This window comes from Leiobunum rupestre, chromosome 9 (assembly GCF_980474605.1).
Source record: "Leiobunum rupestre chromosome 9, qqLeiRupe1.1.hap1, whole genome shotgun sequence".
Taxonomy (NCBI): Eukaryota; Metazoa; Arthropoda; class Arachnida; order Opiliones; family Sclerosomatidae; genus Leiobunum; species Leiobunum rupestre.
In genome coordinates this window covers 19,802,045-19,824,382 of record NC_143392.1, presented here as the reverse complement: position 1 = coordinate 19,824,382, position 22,338 = coordinate 19,802,045, and the positions used below count along the sequence as shown (strand labels likewise).

Below are 22,338 nucleotides of genomic sequence, written 5' to 3'. Positions count from 1 at the left end.
TAAAAAAAATATGTCCAAAATATGTAGCTAAATTGCTAAATAAATAGTAACATATACCTAATCCTTAAATTATTTTTTTTTATCAACTTTAAAATCCAGTGAGAAAAATTCGATTTTTGCTCACTTCCCCGCAAGGTAGCTTTCCCTCATAGCCCAGTGAGTAAAATCCAATTTTTCATTGAAATAAGATTTCAACTTTATTATCTAGTGAGAAAAATTCGATTTTGCTCACTTCCCCGCAAGGTAGCTTTCCCTCATAGCCCAGTGAGTAAAATCCAATTTTCCATTGAAATAAGATTTCAACTTTATTATCTAGTGAGAAAAATTCGATTTTGCTCACTTCCCCGCAAGGTAGCTTTCCCTCATAGCCCAGTGAGTAAAATCCAATTTTTCATTGAAATAAGATTTCAACTTTATTATCTAGTGAGAAAAATTCGATTTTGCTCACTTCCCCGCAAGGTAGCTTTCCCTCATAGCCCAGTGAGTAAAATCCAATTTTTCATTGAAATAAGATTTCAACTTTATTATCTAGTGAGAAAAATTCGATTTTGCTCACTGAAATTCGTTTGCCCCTGTCGACGCACTTGTTTATTTCTATAGGAGTGAGAAAAGTGAGAAAGTGAGAAAATTAGGATCACCCCGTTAAACATCATCGAAAGCTTGGTAAATTTTTCGTTATTTTAAACATTTAAATCCTCTCCTTTTGTGACTAGTGAAGTAAACGAAATACTTTTATACTTTAAACATTTGATATAACAAATTTATTAATATCACTTGGATTAATTTTAATTCGCCGTGTTTTTTTTTAATACTTACATTCGGTAGCAGACGACATACCGAGCTCAAGAGTCGAGCGAGGGTAAATATAAATAACGTTGATCTAAATCATCCTTGCAAAACAGTTTTCCTTCCCCCTCTTACTGTAACGAACATTTTATGGAAAGGTCTATTGAAAATGGCCCAAAAAATTTCTAAACAATTTCCAAACGTAACAAATCTGAGTAAACAAATATTAATAATAGTTCTTAAATTTCATTACGACTTTATTTAATTTTATATTATAAGCAAATAGCATCCACCAATAAGGCTAAAAAAACCATTGCTTAAAAAATTCCATAAAATTAGAAAAATTCCTATTTCAATATAAAAAATCGATTGTTTTGATTTTTATAACGCCCTGTTATAATCCCTAAACAAGAATGTATTTATTTATACTTAGGAAGAATGATTATGTTGCGACAATCGCCGGGCACGTTGAACGCCTTTCCCCCGTCTCGCGCGAGGGGAAAGACAAAACGTCACCGGCGTTTGATTTCCATCGCGTTAGGTGACGTAAATTTTAAGCAGCCAATGAAATACCGGGACTATTCGTTTAATTTTAAGCGGAGGAGCGTACTGGGAGGACAAAGGGTGGATTGAGAGAAAGGCTAAAAACCGTCTCGACATAGACTTTCTCCCTAGGTATAAATAAATACATTCTTGCCCTAAAATATCTATTTAAATTCTCTATTTTTCTTCAAGGTCCCAAATATACCTTAAAATCGAGATTTGGCCCCTAAAGTACCCTATTTTCTCGAAATCCATGGAATCCAATGACTGTTTACAACATCATCAAAGCTGAGGATTAGCGATAAAATAGTTAAAATATAGTACAAAAGATGGCGCCACAAATTTTTAAACATTATTACATCCTAAGACAGAGTTTTTGATTTTAGTTGAAATAAGAAAAATTTTGTTTTACATTGATCCCTGTTTGATTCCTATTTTGAAAAATTTGTTCCCTATTTTACTCTATTTTTATCGCGAAAAGTCCCTTTTGCCCTATTTTTCCCAGTTTTTAGAAAAATCATAAAATGGTCAGCACACTCTCGTTTAATAAAATAAATCAGGAATCCATACCTCTACTTGGAATGCTGATTTTCGCCTCGATGTGGCTGACAGTTTTTTTTGACGTCACTAACAAACAACAACGTGAGAGGGGAGCGTGCGCAGAGGGGATTTTTTCTCTCGTAGGCGGGGCCAAAACCGTCAGAGTGATCTTACCATACGCAGGATAAGCATTCCAAAAAGAGGTATGTATTCCTGAATAAATACCTCTTCAGGTTTACTCTCCCATTAGATTTTACCATACACTTTGAGCAGATTGACCTTTGACTTCAAATACGATTCCGAAATCTAATATCGACAAATACATGTATAAAAGAGTAAATTTTTTGGGCGCGCGCTCTTGTTATATAAGTAGATTGGGGCTCGCACGATTTCGCACGCGCGTTGAAAATTAAAAAAGCACGCGCTCAAATACTTTAACCATGCGACAGAAAATAAAAATTATAAGCAGAACGGTATTATTGAAAATTAAAACAGTTTCACTATTTTAATTAATCAGTGTTGTTGTTTATTTTACTAATGAACGAAAAGTTACTTTGACCATAAGTAAGATAATAAACATAAGTATGCCATTTCCTACTCACCCAATGCAAATTTTTTAATGATAGTCTGCTTCGCCAATGACAACGTAAACCATTACGTACCGACGGACTAAAGTGTCTAACCAATGAAAAATCAAGGGACGAAAAAGTGTATTGGCGGCCTCTGTTGAAATATATCACCTAAAACGACCTAAGCGCAAGGAGAGTTAGTTGTAAACAAAAAAGATGGCGGTCACCTAATTTTAGCGGTTCTTGACGAGGCTTAAGTGTTCAAAACAAATGGGCATTTTTTTATTTACGCTCGTAATTTTATTTTTAATTTAACATCAAAATGGTAAACTAACTACAATAATACTGTCCATGGTGAACCACGTCTTAACAATGGCCGCGGTTGGCTTACATCTAACTTCCCGTGAATATGAAGACGTTTAAAATCGAATTTTTTCCCCTGCTTTCTCGTCCCTGTATCTACTGTCCTTGGAAAAATGTACGCAAGAAAATGCACGACTTTTGACGGGTTGGGTTCTTCATGTGTGGGGTGCTGTGTTTGTTGCTCCTAGCTATAATTAAACGAATTCGTTCTGTGCCATACTTATGTTTATTATCCACTTATGCTTTGACGAAATAAGCGCCAGCCCACAAAGCTGTCAAACAACAATTCAATTTTTTATTATTAAAATTTGTTGTGGATTTTTTATTACGCGTTATTTTTGAAACGACGAATTCTTTTGATTAGTTTGACCCTAATACTTCAAGAAAGAGCGGCCGCATTTTCTCAAAGACTCCGTTTTAATTTCATGGGCCAAGGTGAGTGTGCCAACGGCGCCGCTTTTCCAGGAATTTTTCTCGGAGATATATGAGAGGAAAACCTTTGAGAACAGGCGGATGAGGACGGTTGAAAAAAGAATCTCCTTTGTCTTTACGCGGGGCTAAAAATATTAGAAGGTGGATGTTTTCGGCTCCGTTCAACCCATATTTCGCATGAGTGGCTGTCGCGAAAGGGTAAACAGGCGGACGCCCACCAGCCCACGCGCTATCAGAAGGTTTTTCGCCAAGAAATGATCGAGTGTCTGGTCCAAGCCCCATCCTACATCCCTCCCTCCCCTAACACCGCGTAGTTCCGATCCCCCCACTTTGCTCTCCATCCTCCCCCTTTGCTCTCCATCCTCCCATTCTTCTCCGGTGGATTCTGGTTCCCGTAATAGACGTTGAATGTCGAAGATGCCGACCTTAGTTTTCATTCTTCCGAATAACCGCTATGAAATATTAATTATAATAATAATAAGCTAGGCTAATATCGAAGAAACCACCTCAGGCGACTTTTAATGCCTTTAAACAGGTGGCCGGGTTACAAATTACAACGCGTAGGAGGGTGGTGGCGAGCCAACAGTTCCCTACACTAACTATTACCGTTAATCTCAACAAGTTTTTATGGAAGGGGAAACCGAAAAACTTGGGAGAAAACCTCTTAAACCAGTGGGGAGAGCTCTTGCAAACTCAACGCGGAAGGAGTTGTTCCGAGTTTTCACCAAGTTCCACAAGCTTATATTGAACCCGGCTCCTCTTGCTTGTAAGGTGAAAGGGCTTACCGCTCTGCCATATATGACTATGTCGAAACGAATTTTAGCGTTGTTATCTATAAATTTTGTACATCAATTGTTCAAATCTGATGTAATGCATAAATATATAAATTTGATCATTAATTCCAAAAATCTTATGCATAAATATATAAATTTGATCATACATTCCAAAAATCTTATGCATAAATATATAAATTTGATCATTCATTCCAAATATCATATGCATAAATATATAAATTTGATCATACATTCCAAAAATCTTATGCATAAATATATAAATTTGATCATTCATTCCAAATATCCTATGCATAAATATATAAATTTGATCATACATTCCAAAAATCTTATGCATAAATATATAAATTTGATCATTCATTCCAAATATCCTATGCATAAATATATAAATTTGATCATACATTCCAAAAATCTTATGCATAAATATATAAATTTGATCATTCATTCCAAATATCCTATGCATAAATATATAAATTTGATCATACATTCCAAAAATCTTATGCATAAATATATAAATTTGATCATACATTCCAAATATCCTATGCATAAATATATAAATTTGATCATACATTCCAAATATCCTATGCATAAATATATAAATTTGATCATTCATTCCAAAAATCTTATGCATAAATATATAAATTTGATCATTCATTCCAAATATCCTATGCATAAATATATAAATTTGATCATTCATTCCAAAAATCTTATGCATAAATATATAAATTTGATCATTCATTCCAAATATCCTATGCATAAATATATAAATTTGATCATACATTCCAAAAATCTTATGCATAAATATATAAATTTGATCATTCATTCCAAATATCCTATGCATAAATATATAAATTTGATCATTCATTCCAAAAATCTTATGCATAAATATATAAATTTGATCATTCATTCCAAATATCCTATGCATAAATATATAAATTTGATCATTCATTCCAAAATTCTTATGCATAAATATATAAATCTGATCCTTGATCCGAAAAATCTTAAGCATAAATATATACATCTGATCCTTCATCTCCAAAATCTGATGCATAAATATTTCAATCTGATCATTCATTCCAAAAATCTTATGCATAAATATATACATCTGATCCTTCATCCTTAAAATCTGATGCATAAATATTTCAATCTGATCCTTGATTCCAAAAATCTGATGCATAAATATAAATCTAAAGGAACGTAATAAAATTCCACGAAAAATTAAATCTGAATAAATTTCATTTCGATCCATGAAATCAGTTTTGGAGTTGATAAAAATCACGTACGCCAAAATAAAGATAATATTTCCGGGAACGTTTCAGAAATCCAAACCAATTTGGAGGTAATGTCAACGAAACACCTTGTATAGGAGTGGGAAAAGTTGCGCAAAGTGGGCGGGAGTTTGAAGGATAGTAGCGGTTTTCTATAAGGGCCCCATCCTTAACCTAGGAACTATTTTTAATACGTGGAAAAGCGTAAAGAGAACCGCTTAAGAGGGGAAAGTGGGAGCTTTCCATCCTACTCTTTTCAATTCGCTTTCCCTATTAAATCCATTCCGAAGCGCTGAGACAAGTGAGAAGAGCTGGATCAACCTTTTCTCCATCTGATTAGACGACGCTCATAGCGGATATTCCATAGACACGCAATTTCCTTCACATTTTAATCTCATTTTGGTCTTCTTTTCCGTCAACGTCCGGATTTATTCGGCCGCGTGCGTTCACTCTTTTGAAAACAGATGAGTTGAAATAGGTCCGTCCGAAAGGCCCCTTTTATAGTCTTTCCAAATTGAATGGTGGCCATATATCGAGGATATATTTTGGATTGAAAGTGTAGTTAATTATGCTACTTGAAAGAGCCCTTCCTTATTCGAGCTCGCTGACGATATTATTAATAATATCTAAACCCGAAACTACGAGATTATCGGTATTAATTAAACACTAAAGTGCTTCCATTTTAGCGACCCGCGTATTTACGGTTTGGTGGGGTTTTTTCTGGAGCGGTTAATTAATGGAGAACCGCAACTCGTGTTCAACTAGCCCTTTCAGTCTACACAGAGCCACCTAGCGGCCAACGTACTAAACTGCTGAATTTACGGCTAACAAAGCAGACGATTTGCTTTTATAAAAAACAAATAACCGGGTTCATACCGAGGGGTCGGACATTTACCAAAATCCCGTACACTTTGTCTAGAATTGCAAAATCTTTTAACTCTCTTTATGGTAAATTAACATTGAAATCCCAAAATCACTTCAAAAAGTAATGATAAAATCGCCAAAATCTCTACGAAATCCCGAATCCCGTCCAAAAAAATGGTAAGTGTCCGACCCCTCGGTTCATACAGACCTGGAAAACCGGGAAATATCAGGAAAATTGTTATTATCTAGTAAAAATCAGGCAAATTAGGGATATTTATGAGGGTTGTGAAAGTTTGCCTATTCGTGGCCGATAATAGATCGATTTACAAAGACGACTTTAAAGGGGTAAAATTCATCCGAGGTAACGTGGCTATGGCGTTATTTGTTAGTAGATGGCGCTCTGATAGCAACATGACGTCTTAATTTTGATTTTCAACGATTGGTTGAAAGTGTTTTCAGTTTTTAGTGGAGAACGGTTTTGTCGAGATTTAAAATACCAAATTCTCTTCCCTGGTTGGATAGTTTAAAATTGTATTATAGTGCCATCTATGGCGGAGAGTGTTAACTACTGTTAAAATTAATTGTTAATTTAAATTACAAAAATTATATATTTTTAATAAGAATTTAAAGTACTTTAATTTAGTAATTAATTAATAACTTTTTAAAAAAGTTCATTTTTCATAAACTTTATAGCGTCGCCATCTACCTCAAACATTATTAAATAGGAAGGTACCTCGGGTGTATTTCGCCCCTTTTTGCATATTTCCCTGTAGGCAATATGTGAATGCGTCTATATCGTCCAATATTATTCGGTCTAATTTTGACCCTAAATGTGCAGCAGATATATCATTAAATTGTTTATGATTTTCGTTTTCTAGCTAATATGTCCGCTTACTCGAATAAATAAATAATAATTACGTATTATCCAGTTGTTACAATAAACCTTACACCCATCTTTGCTTATTTTATATCAAAAAGAAGGCGTTCGTTTTCTGATGACATCTAACGCCAGATTTATGAGTTGTTTATTTTGGGAGTGAAGAATATTTCAAATCGGCTTCGCGTTGTTATCTCGCCGCCGTTTTATCCCGTAAGACGATCTCCCCACGAAATTACCCTGTCAACTTTTAGACCTAAGACTCTTTCTCCGCGCTGCTTCATCTTTCTTCTGACACCGTTTTTATCATTTTTTAACGTATCGGCTTATCTTATTCGCCCAATGAACACTTTGCGAGCCTCCCTTGTAATCTAAAACTCTGACGACGCCATGTTGTATATTTCAAAACTCATCTTTCAGTGACGATTTTGTTATCGAAGTTTTAACTAGGTTGGAAATCGTTTTTTGGATCGACAGTGTTTCCTTACACCTAGGCGTAGATAAATAACCAATATCATAAGCCTATCAAAGGCTAGGCCATATTTTTGACGTTATTAAGGTATCCAAAATCTGCACCTCCTAGTGGCTACGTCCTCAACTATGCATTTCTGAAATAAATTTCGCGAAATGCATTATGAATGCGCACAAGCCGAGCGCCTAGGAGCAACAAACACCAGGAGAACGCAGCTGGCCTTTAAACACGTTAACGCAGTGTTGTGTACAAATTTCATTGGACGAGCCTTTACACTGAACGTTTTTCGGAAAGGGGGAAGACAATTTCCGAAATTTCCCCTTCCCACGGCAGCAGGCGCTAAAGCGTCTAACCAATGAAAACTGTACGCAAGAAAATAAACGACTTTTGATGAGTTGCGTTCTCCTTGTGTGGGCAGTGCTGTGTTTGTCGCTCATAGCGTGCGCGAGCGTTTTTACACTTGGAACCACGCTTATTCACCATTTTATCGCTATAAAACTTAAAATTAACACTTATCTTTGGAAAATGATTCATCAGAACCTAAAACTGGCTTTTAGAAATAAGAGTTTTACCAGAAGGTATTTATTTTTCAAATTTGAGATTTAGACGCGTGCGTGCGTTTTGTGTGGCATTTATCAACCCGAGCGTGGCTGCTCCACCAAGTAAGAGAATATTTTAGATGTAGAATTTTGGAAAAAGCAGATGTCGCTACTGTTCTATCGACGTACGTTATTTGTCTTATCTCCAGGACAACGCCATTATCATGGCCCCCTATTGTAGACCTTTACTTATGGCATGGACACTGTATCTCTAACCGGACGGGAAATAGCCTAAAAGAGGTACCCACTCACTGTCCGTTTGCGTCCTACTTCGTATTAGCTGAAATAGTCGGCCGTACTCGATTCGCAGGGCCGTCCAGGTCATTCGAAAGAATGTAAACCCCCATTTCAAACGGAAAGTTTTGTCGACCACGTGTCGAATTATATGGCCTTGACAGCCCGAAACTTTCAAAATTATTGAACCTTCCTCCCTTTACAGAGAGATGGTAGCGGCGGCAGGTGTTTTTGTATGGTGGAAGCTACCGCTTTTCCCGTCCGGTTAGAGATACAGTGTCCATGGATAGGCTTATTCCAATATGGTTATACGCGGATTAGGCTACAGTAGAGAGGTTAAGCAAAGCGCTCTAGAAGTTTTAACAACAACGTCGGGTGTAATAATAATAATAATAATCAGCTAGGCTAATACCCAATGCACCATCTTAGACCCAAGTCAGTGTTACTAGATTAACATATATATATATAATTTCGTCTGCTAGACGTTCGAAATAAGAAGTAATAACGGGTTTTTCTTTGGATTAGTAGTGAATGTTTGGTTTTAGTAGCAAAATATTTACCATTATTTGTACCGTATTTACTTTTGGAAAAAACAGTAAAATAAATTAAATTGAACGCTTTTCCTTGTTTCATTGTAAAAACTATATAAACACGTGTCGTGCCAACAACTAGCGGACGAAAATATTTCCTTAAGTTCAAACTATTTCCGCTAGATGTCTATATTGTATTAAGTTCAATGGTTTAGCGTTGCCTAGCCTACCTACCCAGTCTACCCCATAATTTCCTCTCCATAATTTCCAATCCTCTCCATTTAATTAAGGTGGCCGGGTTACAGTGCGTAGGAGGGTGGTGACAAGCCGTTTATGCCACGTGAGCCAACAGCTCCCTACACTAACTATTACCATTAACCTCAACAAATTTTTACCTAGACGTTCGAAGATAAACATTGGAACTTGCCGAGAATGTCATTGTCGAAAAAAAGTTCGGTCAGGAAATTAGCATTAAAATAATAGGAAGTGGCATACTTATTGGCATTAGGTTACTTATGCTTCTACTATCATTAATATTAGTGTATTGTTAGTTTTATTTAAGATTTTTCATTAGGTATTTCGAATGAGTATTCCAACAAAATCATCTGTTCCACTAACTTTCCTGAAATCGATAATTTTCTAATCTTAAAGCAAGCGGCGTCTCCTCTCTAGTTGCATTCACTCCCACTAGATGTCGTTTGCGTATTAATCAAAACAAGTTGAGTAAGTATCAAAATCTAGCCTAAAAGGTGTGGCAAATTGGGAGCTTCTCGCGTTGATTGGCTTTTCGAAATAACGTGATTAATAACCTATTAAACACGTGTTTTCGGGAAGCCAATAGACGGCGGACAACTCGCCTTTCGCTTTAAGTACCGGAAGGTGCTGCCACCTAGAAGCGCTTTGAGAACCTGGCAACACCGCGTTTTTTAAAAACCAATAGATGGCGATGCGGTTATTGAAACTCGCTGCCTCAAATAAGCGCGAATAAAGAATTCAGATACTCAATTTCTATTCGTAATATTTTCCGAGTCTGGAATGTTGAGAGAGCGCATTAAATCCTTTATTATTAAGAAATCTGAGATAAAAGCTTTTGATTTTCGTCGTAAGAGAAAAGGAAATCTGCCTGAGGGGAATGATCAAAGTTTATTTTCATCTCTGATTATTTTTATGTCAACTCTTCGGAACGGCGTATGTCGAGCGACTTCTCTCCCCGTTTTTACTTCGCCCCGTCATACTTAGTGCCAGAGCTATACTCTGAGAAAGGGACCAATTTCGTAAATTTATATTTGCTTGATAACATTAGGTGGTTTGATTTCGGGGTAGGGCGAAGTGGTTAACACTTTTGCCTCGCAGGGTTTAATAATAATAATAATAATAATAATCAGCTAGGCTAATACCCTTGGCACCACCTTAGGCCTAAGTCATCGAGCGACTTTTAAAGCCTTTAATTCAGGTGGCCGGGTTACAATGCCAGCTTGTGGCACTGGGTGAAAACTCAAAACCACTCCTTCCGCGTAGAGTTTGCAAGTTCTCTCCCCACTGATTAAAGGGGTTTTCCCCTTCCCATTAAAACTAGGCTAAGTATATGTATTTGTTTGCAGAAGTTAACGGTAATAGTGAGTGTAGGAAGCTGTTGGCTCGCGAGGCATGGAGGGCTTGCCAACACCCTCCTACGCATTGTAAACCGATCCACCTGTTTAAAGTCATTAAAAGTCGCTATAGATGACTTTGAGCTAAGGTGGTGCCTTGGGTATTAGCCTAGCTGATTATTATTATTATTATTTTTCTCGGAATTTTCATTACATCGTCAACAATATTTTTAATAAATACGCAATTTAATCCGGCCACCGGTAATTGGCTTCACAAGTCACTAGTTGACTTAGGTTCCTTAGGTATTAGCTTAGGTGATTATTATTATCAGCTTATAATTACCCGTATGACTTCGTTTTACTGTAGTGGCGAATAGTTCCAGATTAAAGATTACATTAATATAAATTAAATTAGTTAAATTAAAATGAAATATTACATTACTTAAATTAAAATGAAATATTACATTACTTAAATTAAAATGAAATATTACATTACTTAAATTAAAATTAAACATAACATTATTAAATTAATTAAATTAAAATTAAACATTACATAATTAAATTAATTAAATTAAAATTAAACATTACATTATTAAATTAATTAAATTAAAATTAAACATTACATTATTAAATTAATTAAATTAAAATTAAACATTACATTATTAAATTAATTAAATTAAAATTAAACATTACACTATTATTAAATTAATTGTTTTAAAATTATACATTACATTATCTTTAATTCAATTGTTTTAAAATTATACATTACATTATCTTTAATTTAATTGTTTTAAAATTATACATTACATTATCTTTAATTTAATTTATTAAAATTATACATTACATTATCTTTAATTTAATTTATTAAAATTATACATGACATTATCTTTAATTTAATTTATTAAAATTATACATGACATTATCTTTAATTGCATTGTTTTATTATTATTATTATTATTACTATTAATAACGTATTAATACGGCGCTGTTGTATATAAAGCACCGGACTACATTTGGCCTTTGACCAATTTGTTTCCATCTCTTTTTTTTTTGGTCCTGGGCTCGCTTATATTCATATATCCTTGGGAGTAGGCTTCCAGAGAAACTGATATTTAAGCGTAGCTAAATATCGCGATGGTCCTGGCCGAGTAATGGATAGGTTCACATCGAAAGCCATCAGCATCTTGCCTCTACTGTGTATATATTGGCATAAAAGGATATCGAGCTGCCTGGATCCTCGGCAGCGAGACCCGGGATTCTCTGTTTACTCTCGCTGCTCCCTCCTCGCTCTTTTTTCTAGTTTACTTTCTTCCTCTCGGCTATATTTTGATCACTTTTTTTAATAGTACGGTATATTCGGTTTTTCAAATAAACAATTTTCGGAATATATATGTACTTATATCTAAAGGCTCAATTTCAGGAATGTCTGGTAAATTAAATGGGAAATTTTCAAATGTTTGATATCATGAACGTATTTAGGTATCTTAAGAACCTACGAGTCTTTATTTAAATTTTGAAAAAATATATGCTCTGGAATTTTAAGACCTTTTAACTTAACTATTAATATTTTCGGATAATAAATGATATCCGGAACGTATGTAGGTGTATTGAGAACTTAGAAGTCTATTTGTTGTTTTTTAAATATAATTTTGATATGTACAATCTGAAGGTTCAATTTTAGGACGGTTTGGTAAATTAACTGAAAGAACGTATCTAGGTTTATTAAGAACCTACGGGTCTTTATAAACAATTTGTAAAAAATATATTCTGTAATTTTACGACTATTTACAAACTTAACTACTAATATTTTCAGATAATAAATGGTATCAGGAACGTATGCAGGTATATTGAGAACTAACGGATCTATTTGTGGTTTTTTTAAGTATAATTTTTATATATACAATGTGAAGGTTCAATTTTAGGACGGTTTGGTAGATTATAGGCCTAATTTCCAAATGTGTAGTATCAAGAAAATATTTAGGCTTATTGAGAGCCTACGAGTCGGTTTTTGTAAATATACAACTTTTGTGAAAATATATACTCTACAATTTTACAAAATTTTAGCATAGACAAAAAAGATGGAGGATTTTACTAACTTAACTATTAATATTTTCGTATAATAAATGGTTGATTTATTGAAAATTAACCAGTCTATTTTTTTTAAATAAATATTTGGCGAAAATTTATACTATATCCGTAGGTTCTATTTTAGAACGTTTTAGTAATTTCACTGTGAAGTTTTCAAATAATATAAGGAATCAAGAATCTATTTAGGTTTATAAAGAGCCTACGAGGATCTATTTGGTTTTTGAAATATAAAATCCTGTAAAAAGAAAATATTAAATCAAACTTTATTTTAACGATTTAAAGGGGAACGGCCAAGCTTTTCCAAATATGGCCTTATTTCCGTATCAAAAGATTAACAAGACGTTCAATATACTAACACGCACTTTTTTTGTCTTGAAAAAATAGCTTTTGTCCCAAAAAGTTGAAACGAAAAATAACGCCAGGTGTTTGGGTTTGAATTTTCGCCGCCATCTTAGGGGCTGCCGCCAGCGCCCCTAACCCCGTATGAGCGATTTGCTAACTTTTAAAATCGCGCAATTTAGGCTTAGGTCTCGCATAACTGGAACGCGCCGCGCGTGCAAAACAATTTTTTTGCGTCTTCAGCAGCGCGCGCTTTTACGTTGTTTTTCTGTCTCACCGACTTCTCACCAGGTGTCGCGGTGGACGCGCGCTTTTCGATTTCCCGAAATTTTTAGATTTTATTAAAAATTAACCACTCAATATTTTTGGTGCGGTTTTCGCCATAAATTTTAGTTTTTAATGGGCTATAGGGTTATCTAACTTTTTTAAAGCTTGACCGTTCCCCTTTAAATGTTCAGAGCGGAGATTTCAAATTTATTCAATGTCAATTTTGTCTAGGTTATGTATTAAAATATTTTTTAAATTAAAACATTTCGTACTTTTAATTATTTTTAAAAAAATTATAAATACAGTACATTTTCTGTAAACGAATCCTTTTATTAGTTTTCGTGTAATTCCGTTATTTTAACATGGCATATTGCCGGTCTACGACCCGCTTATTTACAAGTTGAAGCTTTTCTCCCGAATAAGGTGAAAATTCTGTTTTGATTTTGTCGTTCGTTATAGCGCAACCCACGATTAAATTAAATCGAAAGAAGAACAAGCTTGGTCCTAAATCCGTCTTGTACAAAAGATGAAAGTAACCCGGGGTTCAGCGAACTACAAATATTAATTTCCGCGTGTTAATGAGTTATTTTTTCCTTTCTCTTTTGGGACAGTCGCGGGGTTGCTTTATTCGTCCGCTAGATGGCCGCAAAAAGTCGTTAGTGGCCCGTGACCCCTCGCGGGTTACGGTGGCCTCTCCGATGAATCTACATCCATCTTGTTCCTTTCCATCCAATCATTTAATCTTTGATAATTTCCTTTCAATCTTGTAATGACGTCCGTTAGACCATCGCTGTTCCATCATAGCGCCGAATTCCAGATTCCACTTTGCCCGTCAAAGATCGACTCTACTCGATTGACTCGCTCTGCTTTTCCCTCCTTACTATCCCCCCATTTTCTGGCTGACAAGGCTTATTGTAATTCACTGGAATATACAGGGTGTTACAAAAGGTTAAAGGAGAACTGTCACCAAAGCCAAAATTTACGAGGTTTTTTTACAGAAAGATAGAAAATATATTAATAATTTTTTCCCTGAAATTTTATAGTTATTGGAAAAGTATTTAAAAAGTTACGCTACTACATCAAACGGCTCCAAAAATTTCAGAAATCGCGGTTGAACCTACGTGCAGCGCCAAAAGAATGAAGCGGCAAAATTTGAGAAAGTGCGTCGTGTAAGGCGTATTAAAAACACGATTAACTACAATCTATCAATATAACTAGGTTAAAAAGCCAAGGAGAATGTCGTAGCAGACGACAGTTCCGACCAAAAAACGATAAAACTGGGGAAAAAATATTTCGTTCACGAGATGGCGCTGCGGAGTCGGTGGGGGGATAAAACACGAAATTTGGTTGTCTATAATAAATCAAATACTCGAAATATTAACATGAATTTTTTTGTTTAACCATTTTCGGACGTCCTCTATCCATTTAAATAGTTTTTAACAAATTTTAGGGTGGTGACAATTCCCCTTTAAGCAAATATTTGAAGGAGTTGTAGGGGTTGACTTGAGAAGTATGACTGTCCCCCCCCCCTTTTTCTACGATGAGTTAAAAGAGCGCCAGTGAGCTTCAAAGTGTGGCCTACTAGCCCCTGGAAGTAGGCTGCAAGCACAAAATCAAGCAGCAGGGACTTAAATACGGTTTAAGTTACCTTTTTACGCTGGCTACCTCGATTTGATTACAAGTCCTTTTTCACCCATCACACGAACCCAAACCTTAATGTTCATGTTTCCTTTCTGCTTGGTTTTGCGCTTGTTGCAGCGTACTTCCAGCAGCTAGTAGGCCACAGTTTGAAGTTCTGTGGCGCTCTTTGAACTCATCGTAGGAAAATGGGAAAAAACAGGCATACTTCTCAACTCACCCCCGACAACTCCTTCATATTTTTGCATAACGTTTTGAAATACCCTGTATACAGGGTGTCCACTAAAAAACAAAAAATTATAAATAACTGAAAAACTTATTTTTGTTTGAAAAATTCAAAATTTCATTCCTCGTTCAGGGAGACTTTTACTAGTGTATGATTGAATGACCTTGAACCATGTCTTCAAGGTCATTCCAAAACTATCTCGAGATCCGTAACCGTTGGGTTACGGATTTGGTTCCCGCTAAAAAGTTGTTGCTCGCCATATTATTAGTTAAAATAACTTTTATTTGAATCCTTTATTTTGATTGCCTTCCTTTAACTTCCAATAATTTGTCAATTTTCCTTTATTTTCCAATTTTTCGTACTTAGCGCTTTGATTTCAAAAGTCGCTCGATGACTTAGGCCTAGGGTGGTGCCTTGGGTATTAGCCTAGCTGATTATTATTATTATTAATATAGTTTTTAAGTTTGATCTAGAAAGTGCTAAATTCATTACTTTAATACATTTATCTAGTTACAAAGTCTTTGATGTTTTCATATTAAATGTAATATTTATATAAAACCAAAGTGCCTTTAAAAGCATTAGTTTTATTTTTATTAAAATTATTCCTTTAATTTCTGATTAGTTTACCTGAACGTTCCTATATTTTCGTATATTGACCTAAAAATTTATCTTATAATTTCGTAAAAAAATTACTATGAATTTCCTGTCCCTAAGTTGAAATATATGCATTGTACAACATTTCCATAGGACAAATTTCTAAGAGACACTTTTTCATACAATAAGCTGACACAAAAATGCAAAAACGAAATCACGTAATCGCGAGGCACGAGCTAAACTGTATATTTTCAAAGCCAGAAACAAATTCAAAATCCGCTCCACTAACTTCCGTTTCGCATCAGTAAAGCTGATGACGCGTTTTTCATCACGGAGTTGGAAGTGACGTAAATTACTTCATATCCTGTGAACAAGGTTTCATTAAAGAAAATGCTTTATGGCATACTTATGGGGAATTATGTTACATGGGATCATGCCAACTGGTCGCTGGGCAAGTGGTCGCCGGTCGAGTGGTCGCCGGCCTTGTCGTCCCCGGCCTAGTGGTCGTCTGGGACAAGTTGTCGCCGGACATCTGGTACCCTAAGAAAGTTAAAAAAATTGATAAATCTATATAAGAAAACTTCGCTTAGAAGGGTTATAAAGAGAAGATTTTAATTTTAAAAAATTGTTCATAATGATTTAATTAGTAGAGATAAGAGCTTGTTATTTTTGATTACGTTTTAGTTGAATTAGTTTTAATTTAAGTTTAATAGAGGAACTCGGCAACTATTTACCTTAACTGTTTATCAAAAACATTTCTTTAAGAACTGTTATTTAAAGTAAATTCTGCCCCCTGGTTGAACTAAAGGGCCGCAGTAGCCTGACTGTGCTAAGGTAGCATAATCATTTGGTTTTTAATTGAGATCTGGTATGAAGGGATAAATAGGGTAAGTCTGTCTTTTTTAAATATTTTGAATTTAAATTTTTAGTAAAAATTCTAGAATGAGTCTATGGGACGATAAGACCCTATAAAGCTTAATTTATTTGGTTTTAAAAATGTTTTCTAGTTTTATGGCTAAATTATTTATACTGGGGCGGTAGCTAATAAACTAAGTTAAATTAAAATTAATGATGATCCACTCTTAGATGTTGAATTAATTTAATTTTAAGGTGAAGAAGCTTTATTAGTTAGTCTGTTCGACTATTAAAAAATTACATGATTTGAGTTCAAACCGGTTTCTATCTATAAATTTTGAAAAGTTTCTTAGTACGAAAGGACCAGAATCTATAAATTATTTATCTTATGTTAATTAGTTAAAAATTTATTTAGTTAATATGGCAGATTAGTGCGTTGAATTTAAGCTTCATTTATAAGGCAGTGTCTTTTTTAATAATTTTTTTAATTTTAAGCTATACTTTGATATCAGTGTGTCTTTTAGTGAGTATAAAAGTAATATTTTATTATACGCGACGACTAGTCCAACTTACGAATTTTCTTAGGGTACCAGTAGTCCGGCGACCAATAGACCGGCGACCACTTATCCTAGACGACCGTTAGTCCGGCGACCACATGACCGGCGACCACATGCCCAGCGACGAGTTGACACTGACCCATGTTACATATGCTATTACGAATATCGGCCGCTTCCATCTACGACCTTTGACATTTTCGCCGTTGCTAAGTATTTAGTTACGGAGGTTATATTCCCTTTGAGCGAGCACATTTTGATGCGGGGCTAGTATCGAAATTGTTATTTTAAATTAATAGTTTTTCAATACTTTCCCAAAAATTCAAAATTTTACATTAGGGCAGCGGCCCATCGAATCTTTTCACCATTTTCTCGGCTCGTTTACGATCATGAAAAATCGTGTATTTCGCAGTGATGGGCACCGCTCCTCTCATTGTGAGCGCTTTTGTTATTATGAACGGAATTGAGCTGCAAAATGTTTTTTTTAAAGAGCTAAAAGAGATGAGCGCAATTTTTACCACTCAAAAATTTTTTTTAAAAGAGTGGAGCGCTTATTTTACCGCTCAAAAAAGTGAAAGGAGAGGAGCGCTTATTTTACCTCTCAAAAAAGAGCGAAAAGAGAGAAGCACTTATTTTACCTCTCAAAAAAGAGCGAAAAGAGAGAAGCGCTTATTTTACCTCTCAAAAAAGAGCGAAAAGAGAGAAGCACTTATTTTACCTCTCAAAAAAGAGCGAAAAGAGAGAAGCACTTATTTTACCTCTCAAAAAAGAGCGAAAAGAGAGAAGCACTTATTTTACCTCTCAAAAAAGAGCGAAAAGAGAGAAGCACTTATTTTACCGCTCAAAAAAGAACCAAAAGAGAGGAGTGCTTATTTTACCGCTCTAAAAAATGAAAAGAGATGAACGCCAATTTCAGCGCTCAAAAAAGAGCGAAAAGAGAGGAGCGCCAATTTCGGCGCCCAAATAAGAGCGAAAAGAGAGGAGCGCTTATTTTACCGCTGAAAAAAAAGCGAAAAGAGAGGAGCGCTTATTTTACCGCTCTAAAAAGAACCAAAAGAGAGGAGTGCTTATTTTACCGCTCTAAAAAATGAAAAGAGATGAACGCCAATTTCAGCGCTCAAAAAAGAGCGAAAAGAGAGGAGCGCCAATTTCAGCGCCCAAATAAGAGCGAAAAGAGAGGAGCGCTTATTTTACCGCTGAAAAAAAAGCGAAAAGAGAGGAGCGCTTATTTTACCGCTCTAAAAAAACGAAAAGAGAGGAGCGCCAATTTCAGCGCTCAAAAAAAAACGAAAAGAGCGGAGTAAAAATTTTACCGCTGAAAAAAGAGTGAAAAGGTAGGAGAGCCAATTTTACCGCTCAATAATGCGTGAGCTGGAGCGGATATTAGGCTAGTGAGGGCGAGCGGTGAGTGAGCTGAACGGCTCTTTGACGAAAATGCCCAACACTGATATTTCGAACGTCATTATTTCCCATTATTATTGCTCTGGATAACGAATAGAAATAAAAAAATATATAAATAGAAGAATTTACATAATATTGATAGCTACCGGGATGGGCGGTCGCTACGCTAGCATCGGTTACTTTTTGTTTTCGCTGTAGCGTTTAAATTATGGCAGAAACATAATCTTTCATCGCAGTCGCTTGGGAATTCTCTCTCCTGCGATAGGAAAAACGTACGGCAGAAACACACAGAATTTAAATTTCATAAGTTCACGAATCCGCAGTCTGCATCGAACAACACGAGCAGACTGTAAGAGGCTGTCTTATAAAAATATCACATTCTCCAGATAGTTTGCTATTTTATTTCAACATAAGCTTGAAAAGTATATTTTGGTCTACTAGACTTCAAAGAGATTTTTGGACACATCAAAGGACTATACTCACAATTCAGTCGCGGGTTTCGAAAGGAAAAATATCTAGTACATTTGGCGGAAAAATACTAGCACGAAATTCAGTTTACTCGGCAGCGGGAAATTCGAATTTCGACTATTTTCTGCTATATTAATCCATTTTAGAAATCGTCGCCGTTAAAACAAAACCTACACCCCAATTTACGTATATAACATTAAAAACATTAATAGGTTGCAATTGAATAACTGAGGAGCAGGTCACTTCCATTTTGGGTGCGTCTTAATAGTAAAATGATTAAATCAGGGTAATCAAGATGAAAAAATCTAATCAAGATTAGAAAATCTAATCGCGATTTAATCATTTTAATCAGATTTAATCATTTTAATCAGATTTAATCACTTTGATCAGATTTAATCATTTTAATAACGATTTATTCATTTTGATCAGATTTAATCATTTTAATAACGATTTAATCATTTTAATAACGATTTAATCATTTTAATAACGATTTAATCATTTTAATAACGATTTAATCATTTTAATCACGATTTAATCATTTTGATCAGATTTAATCATTTTAATAACGATTTAATCATTTTAATAACGATTTAATCATTTTAATAACGATTTAATCATTTTAATAACGATTTAATCATTTTGATCAGATTTAATCATTTTAATAACGATTTAATCATTTTAATAACGATTTAATCATTTTAATAACGATTTAATCATTTTAATAACGATTTAATCATTTTGATCAGATTTAATCATTTTAATAACGATTTAATCATTTTAATCACGATTTAATCATTTTAATCACGATTTAATCATTTTAATCACGATTTAATCATTTTGATCATATTTAATCATTTTAATAACGATTTAATCATTTTAATCAGATTTAATCATTTTAATAACGATTTAATCATTTTAATCACGATTTAATCATTTTAATCACGATTTAATCATTTTAATCACGATTTAATCATTTTGATCAGATTTAATCATTTTAATCACGATTTAATCATTTTAATCGCGATTTAATCATTTTAATCACGATTTAATCATTTAAATAACGATTTAATCATTTTAATCACGATTTAATCATTTAAATAACGATTTAATCATTTTAATCACGATTTAATCATTTTAATCACGATTTAATCATTTTAATCACGATTTAATAATTTCAATCACTATTTAATCATTTCAATCACGATTTAATCATTTTAATCACGATTTAATCATTTCAATCACGATTTAATCAATTTAATCACGATTTAATCATTTCAATCACGATTTAATCATTTCAATCACGATTTAATCATTTCAATCACGATTTAATCATTTCAATCACGATTTAATCATTTTAATCACGATTTAATCATTTCAATCACGATTTAATCATTTTAATCACGATTTAATCATTTTAATCACGATTTAATCATTTCAATCACAATTTAATCATTTTAATCACGATTTAATCATTTTAATCACGATTTAATTAATAAAATCGGTTGAATCGAGATTTTATAATTAAAATCAAAACTAAAGTACGATAATTTATTATAATATTGATGGTTCTATCGCAATTGTGTTTGATTCTCGCTCAAATTTCTAATCGCGATTAAATAATACTAATCACGATTTAATAATACTAATCACGATTTAATAATACTAATCACGATTTAAACGATATTTTATCATTTTAATCATGATCTAATCTTTTTAATCATATTTAATCATTTTAATCATGATCTAATCTTTTTAATCATATTCAATCATTTTAATCGCGATTTAATCATTTTAATCAGGATTTAATCATTTTAATCACGATTTAATCATTTTAATCACGATTTAATCATTTCAATCACGATTTAATCATTTTAATCACGATTTAATCAATATAATCGGTTGAATCGAGATTTTATAATTAAAATCAAAACTAAAGTACGATAATTTATTATAATATTGATGGTTCTATCGCAATTGTGTTTGATTCTCGCTCAAATTTCTAATCGCGATTTAATAATACTAATCACGATTTAATCGTTTCAATCAGGATATAATCATTTTAAACAGGATATAATCATTTTAATCAGATTTAATCATTTAATCATGATTAAATCAGATTTTAACATTATAATCATGATTTAACGTGATTTAATCAACATAATTGTGATTAAATTGAATTTAATAAAAATAATCACGATGAAATCGGATTTAATCTTTCGAGGTGTGCGTCGTTAATCAAGGAAGTGACCTGCCCCTCGAGAATAACAAAGATAGTAGTTGAGTTTCATTTGTTTTCGTCCGTAATTCGCCAAAAAGATTGCCCTCGGAGTATTTCCGTTAAACCCGGAAATGGTCAGTGATCCAAAGGAAGTTTATTTATGTCCGGTCTAAGCCTTAGCGCCTGGGAAAGAGAATGATAAACTAGGCGAATGGAATTCCCGGGGCTATCATGGCAAATTCGTCTCTTGAATATTTTAAACTTTTGCAGCGTATCCAGATCCTTCCACGAAGTGGGGGGTAAAAAAGAGAACCCCCCCATTAATACACACCGGATTGTTCTCAGCTACAGACTAGTGTTGTTAATTTTCCGGAAAAATAAAATGCGGAAAAATACAAAATTGAAACACAAATTATTTTTAAGGGGTTTTAATGTTTTTAACTTTGTATGGATATAACTTGTCTAATATCAGTAAACATACTACAAAACATTAATAGTGTTACATTGTTAATCAGTTTAAAGGCTAGTCTAGAGGTTTAGTTTTACTTTTAGATTCGAAAAAATGAGGCGAAAATGCCGCTTTATTTAAATTTGTAAACAATATTAGACTAATCATAAAATGAAAACCGTTTATTTTTTTTCGAAAAAATACGTAAAATTTTCCGGAAAAAAGGCCTCGGTCGTTTTCCGGAAACTTTTCCGACTTACAACACTACTTCAGACATTTGTCAAATGGTTAATTCTTTAGGTAAAGAGTTACTTGGCAATGCCATTAAAGTGTAGAGTAGATGGGTAAAGGATTCGTTTAAAGAACGCGATGGCGGGTTTTAGGGGGGGATGGTGATGTTTTGGCTCATTGGGCTTCGTATTGAACTTAGGCGGCGTCTTGCTCAATTGCATTTCTGTCCTACAAATCTCCGTCGTGTTTTCTAGGCTTAAGTCGCTTTGTTTCGTTGCCTCTCACGCCTCTAGCGCCTCCAGTCGGGAGAGCGTCCTTGGTCGGTGGCGGTGGTCGCCGCCTGAGAGCTTTGCTCGCAAACCCTGGGATTCGGCCCGGCTGTGACTCGTCTCTCTGTTCATCCGTTTCTCCCGCTCGCGATGCGTTTAACCGGAATCTTGCTCGAGTAAAGTTGGCAACATCAGGTACGATATCTCAGTTTAGATACGGTTTTAAAAAAGTCATTTTGTATCGGATGCGTATAATATTTCTAACAGGTAGTATTTACTTTAAGT

At 34.2% G+C, this 22,338-nt stretch overlaps 1 protein-coding gene across 4 annotated transcripts in view; it reads left to right on the top strand.

Annotated features, from left to right (window-relative positions):
• The window catches only part of Dgk (diacyl glycerol kinase 1), a 193,722-nt gene that overhangs the window by 88,507 nt on the left and 82,877 nt on the right, over positions 1-22,338 (top strand). Inside the window, exon 1 of one of the 4 annotated variants that reach the window (XM_090158523.1) lies at positions 22,121-22,248. The exons of the other annotated variants lie outside the window; for them this stretch is intronic. The gene's annotated coding sequence lies outside the window, so the exon portion shown is untranslated. Of the gene's footprint in view, positions 1-22,120; positions 22,249-22,338 lie in introns of those variants that run through there. 4 annotated transcript variants of the gene reach the window in all.